Consider the following 6,000-nt stretch of genomic DNA (forward strand, 5'->3'; position numbering starts at 1 on the left):
AGCCAGACTAAATCAGTGGCACCAAAGATACATCTCCTTCAAAATGTTATTTGGTTGCGTTGACAACCAACCACAATTCATTATCACTACTGCAATACAGCAAATACCCTATTACTTGTCGATAAGTTAACAAAAGTATATGTTGGATTGACGTCTCCAACTAAATCAAACATTTTATTTTAACAACTGGATTAAGCAAGTGGCTCAGATGAAACTATCCAAGCATTAGATAAATCTCCTTTAAATGTTGATATTTGGTTGCGTTGTTAACCAAACACAATTCAATATTACTTTTGTAATACAGAAAATAGGCTACATTTAGCCTATCTTACAAATGAATTTAACAGTATTTATTCAACCTTAAAATGAGTGACATCCAGGGTTCGAAATGAAGGGTGTCCCGTCGTCCTGGGGACGATAAAAAATATGTTGGATGGTTCAAAACAGACATTTGGACAGTTGCGGGACAATAGGCCAGAAAAATATAAAATGCATACAACAGTAGTTCCATACTAAAATGTTTAAACACAGAGACGAGGCTGATGAAACAGATCACAACATTTAGTTTAAAATTTGATAAACTATAACTAATTCATCAATAAGTGCATCGATGACGTCGTCCCTACAGTGACCGTACGTACATACCCCAACCAGAAGCCATGGATTACAGGCAACATCCGCACTGAGCTAAAGGGTAGAGCTGCCGCTTTCAAGGAGCGGGACTCTAACCCGGACGCTTATAAGAAATCCCGCTATGCCCTCCGACGAACCATCAAACAGGCAAAGAGTCAATACAGGACTAAGATTGAATTGTACTACACCGGCTCTGACGCTCGTCGGATGTGGCAGGGCTTGAAAACTATTACAGACTACAAAGGGAAGCACAGCTGCCCAGTGACACAAGCATACCAGACGAGCTAAACAACTTCTATGCTCGCTTCGAGGCAAGCAACACTGAAGCATGCATGAGAGCACCAGCTGTTCCGGATGACTATGTGATCACGCTCTCCGTAGCCGATGTGAGTAAGACTTTTAAGCAGGTCAACATTCACAAGGCCGCAGGGCCAGACGGATTACCAGGACGTGTACTCCGAGCATGTGCTGACCAACTGGCAAGTGTCTTCACCGACATGTCCCTGACTGAGTCTGTAATACCAACATGTTTCAAGCAGACCACCATAGTCCCCGTGCCCAAGGACACTAAGATAACCTGCCTAAATGACTACTGACCCGTAGCACTGACGTCTGTAGCCATGAAGTGCTTTGAAAGGCTGGTCATGGCTCACATCAACACCATTATCACAGAAACCCTAGACCCACTCCAATTTGCATATCGCCCCAACAGATCCACAGATGATACAATCTCTATTGCACTCCACACTGCACTTTCCCACCTGGACAAGAGGAACATCTACGTGAGAATGCTATTCATTGACTACAGCTCAGCATTCAACACCATAGTGCCCTCAAAGCTCATCACTAAGCTAAGGATCCTGGGACTAAACACCTCCCTCTGCAACTGGATCCTGGACTTCCTGACGGGCCGGCCCCAGGTGGTAAGGGTAGGTAACAACACATCTGCCACGCTGATCCTCAACACGGGGGCCCCTCAGGGGTGCGTGCTCAGTCCCCTCCTGTACTCAGTGTTCACCATGACTGCATGGCCAGGCATGACTCCAACACCATCATTAAGTTTTCCGACGACACAACAGTGGTAGGCCTGATCACCGACAACGATGAGACAGCCTATAGGGAGGAGGTCAGAGACATGGCCATGTGGTGCCAGGATAACAACCTCTCCCTCAACGTGACCAAGACAAAAGAGATGATTGTGGACTACAGGAAAAAAAAAGAGGACTGAGCACGCCCCCATTCTCATCGACGGGGCTGTAGTGGAACAGGTTGAGAGCTTCAAGTTCCTTGGTGTCCACATCACCAACAAACTATCATGGTCCAAACACACCAAGACAGTCGTGAAGAGGGCACGACAAAGCCTATTCCCCCTCAGGAGACTGAAAAGATTTGGCATGGGTCCTCAGATCCTCAAAAAGTTATACAGCTGCACCATCGAGAGCATCCTGACTGGTTGCATCACCGCCTGGTATGGCAACTGCTTGGCATCCGACCGCAAGGTACTACAGAGTGTAGTGTGTACGGCCCAGTACATCACTGGGGCCAAGCTTCCTGCCATCCAGGACCTCTATTCCAGGCGGTGTCAGAGGAAGGCCCTCAAAATTGTCAAAGACTCCAGCCACCCTAGTCATAGACTGTTCTCTGTGCTACCGCACGGCAAGCGGTACCGGAGCGCCAAGTCTAGGTCCAAAAGGCTTCTCAACAGCTTCTACCCCCAAGCCATAAGACTCCTGAACAGCTAATCATGGCTACCCGGACTATTTGCACCCCCACCCCATCTTTTTACACTGCTGCTACTCTGTTAATTATTTATGCATAGTCACTTTAACTCTACCCACATGTACATATTACCTCAACTAGCCGGTGCCCCCGCACATTGACTCTGCACCGGTACCCCCCTGTATATATAGCCTCCCTACTGTTATTTTATTTTACTTCTGCTCTTTTTTTCTCAACACTTTTTTGTTGTTGTTGTTTTATTTTACTTTTTTATTAAGAAATAAATGCATTGTTGGTTAAGGACTGGAGTATTTCTTCATACATATTATTATTATTATTATTATTATTATTATATATATATATATATATATATATATATATAATCTTTTTCAGACAACCATGACCCACTCAAAACCTCCCGCGATCCACAATTTGGTCACGACCCACCAGTTGAGAATTACTGTTCTAGAGAATATGGTTGTATTTCCCTGACCGGAACTGAATGCACACTGTAAAATGTGCAAAGTGTTTCTGCCTCGCGCACGCACGTGAAGAGCTGAATGACAGATAAAGTTTGTTTCATTGACTTAAAACAGAAGTCTACTGAAATTAGACTTTTTCCTTGTGTTCCTTGGCTATTTACATTGTTTTGTTCACAAACTAGGTTGTTTGAGTTTCAACTGCTAGGAAAGAGAAGAAACGCGGATACTAGTCAAACTCAATCTCACAGGCACAAACATGACTCGAGTCGCATTACCACAGTAATCCCCCGCCCTTTTGGGGCAGGTAAACATTTGTCTCATCTGTGATATTTTGGTTAAAAGACTCAGGTCACAAAAAATGTAATTAAATTAAACAATGTGCCACATTACTGCTTACTAGTAATACATTTATTGTTTTTAGGAACATTACAAAGCATGCTCATCCGTTTTTTTTGTTTTTGTTGGTGCAATTTTAGCGGAAGACAATATTTAGCCTGGTAAAAAATCTGAGTGGCTGGTAGATTTTTTTATCTACCTGCCACAGTGGCTGGTGTACCAAAAAGTACATTTTAGGCCCTGGCCGTTATCAAGTGGTGGCGCTCAAAAAGGTCACGGCGACCATTCTTCAGTGACTGAAGAGGGAGGGTGAAGCAGAGAAAGTGAAGGCTGGGGAACACACAATCTTTATTGTACATTGTTGTGTTATGTTGTTTAATGGGGCAGCTGGTGGTGGAATGTAATGTCTCCAACTTAATTTTTTTCAGTAACCAGTTCACAACAACATTATTCTCTCTTAGATATATTGTAAACGTGTAAAAGTACTGCAAATGACCTAGGCCCATGTTGGCATATCAAAACATAACATTTTGGGACGGTTCAAGTTCAGTTTGGGACAGTTGAAATTGCACTTCAGGACAGTACCAGGACGGTGAGGAAGAAAGTTAGTCGCGAGCCATGGTGACATCCATGGCCACATTGAGGTTACTGTAAAATGTTTTCTTATGTAATCATAGAAAGCGTGCATGTTCACGATAGTGTGCAAAGGTCGCAGGTCTGTGGAGATCTTCACAATTGATATAATAATCTGCACGGAATCGCTAACAGCATTGATCACTTGCACTATGTACTTTTAATGTAATCTCAACTGCAATTCAGGTCATTGTATTGTGCTATTAGGCCTAGATTAAGCACAGTGATAAAACATTAAATTGTTGTAAATACAAAATATCTGACATTGTAGTCCCATTTGAACTTTGTTGTACTTTTAAAATGGTTGAAAGTGCAGTGATAACACATTTATATGACAACTAAATCAACAATCTGACATTGTTTTTCCATTGGAATTTGGTTGTGCTTTTAGATTGTTTAAAGTATAGTGATAACACACTGGAAATTCAACAAACTTCATGCAGTATTTTTGAGTGGGTGAATAATATTACTCAAATGTCCACGTTGAAATGACATGGTGTGCCCAGTTGAATGTGTGATTTAGAAATCCACTTACAATACCAGATAAGTTAATGATACAGTCTCACTACATTGTCGAGTTTGAGACTGACTGGATAATGTTCGAGCCCGACTAAAGTGGTCCCAGCTGGTGAATGGTGGAAGGCTCGAGCTCCCCGAGGATTTGTTATTGATAAATTGGCTAGGGACAGCTTAGCCAATTATTGGACTAAAGCTACTCCTTAGTCCAAGGACCTTACATGTTTTGTTTAAAGGGCGAATTGGCCCAAGAAGCCAAAACAGCCAAATACTCCATCTAACGTGAATCGAGTCTCAATTGCTGCACGGTCCTAGAAACAAATCCCTTTACTATTCTATCACATCAAAATAATTGTACAAACGCAAAATACACACGTACTGTACACTGTTTTAACACAGTTGCAGCCGACAGAATTTCAGTGACAACACGTTTGTGGTGTTCATTAGCACAAGTAGTCCGCCTTCTTCCGTATGTTTTCCGTAAACAAGCGCTGTAACATGGAAATATGGTAATGTCTGAACCTTAACTCTATAAAGTTGTGTATTAATTTAACCTTTTGTTTTTTGAAAATAATTTCTCGACAGTATGATAGGTTCTTAGTCTTCCAAAACCGTAACGCAAGCATGTTCAGACCGAGCGTCGCGGCTCTCAACAAAACTACCCCGTGCTAAACATATGGCTTAGAACGCGTCTTAACCAATCACAAACGCTTGTTTTGACCAGCCCGTTGTAGAATAAAGGGCAAGGGATAGCTAGCAAGACAACAAGCTGGATAACTCATATATAACTAGTCTAACAGCGCAGTTAATATCGTTTGCAGGCCAGTTTTTTAAGCTACAGTAGCTAGCTCGCTAACGATTACTTGTTTGGACCAATACGAGAACGGTCAAATGCACGAGGAAGCTGCGCAGACAAGCTGCTGTCAAACCAGGTACAGTAGAATTAGCATGCTACTAAAATAACGCCAATATCTAGGCCAAGGGATATACAAGTGTCTCCTACATAGAACATTCTACAGATGACATGTAATAAAACTTAACCTACGTTTTTATGTCATCATGAAGGTGCCCCGAAAAAACTCATAAGCCGCCTCACGAGCTTGCAGACTCCGGGAGCTGACAAACCAAACACTACAGCGATTGGCTACTGCGTTATCAGGCAACCAACACCTCCTTACTCGATTGGCTGTAAACCTATAATATCTTTTGACAAATTCCCAAACTACACTTTCAGCAAGCAGGTGCATGTTTGAAACATGATTTCAAAAAGTTACAATGTTGCAATGATGTAATGATGTGACCTGCCTTTGATCTTTCACCCAATCCTTGTGTACAATCAATGAACCATATCACAACCCTGTTCCTGGAGAGCTACCTTCCTGTAGGTTTTTGGAGTGAAAACCTATAGGACAGTTGCTCTCCAGGAACAGGGCTGGTGTAGAAACATATTTTCAATCAACTTCCTAATACAAAAAATATCTGTCAACACTGCATGCGAATGGCAGGCTGCTGAAGCTAGATAAGTGCAATGCTTTTCACTGAGAGTGAGGGTGCATAATGGTGCATCAGCACTATTGTATCTGCAATGTGGCAACAGTTCATCACACAGGCAGTGTCAGTTTGTTTGTTCTGGGTCAACCAGACATGTAACTGCCATCAGGAGATAAACCTTAAATGTAAA

At 42.4% G+C, this 6,000-nt stretch overlaps 1 protein-coding gene across 2 annotated transcripts in view; it reads right to left on the bottom strand.

Moving 5' to 3' along the window:
- LOC121533793 (afadin- and alpha-actinin-binding protein) overlaps positions 1-5,460 on the bottom strand; it is a 28,106-nt gene extending 22,646 nt beyond the window's left edge. For both annotated transcript variants that reach the window (XM_041840036.1, XM_041840034.1), the window contains exon 1: positions 5,365-5,460. The gene's annotated coding sequence lies outside the window, so the exon portion shown is untranslated. The remainder of the gene's footprint in view (positions 1-5,364) is intronic.
- Between the last annotated feature and the right edge of the window lie 540 nt (positions 5,461-6,000).

This window comes from Coregonus clupeaformis, chromosome 18 (assembly GCF_020615455.1).
Source record: "Coregonus clupeaformis isolate EN_2021a chromosome 18, ASM2061545v1, whole genome shotgun sequence".
Classification (NCBI taxonomy): Eukaryota; Metazoa; Chordata; class Actinopteri; order Salmoniformes; family Salmonidae; genus Coregonus; species Coregonus clupeaformis.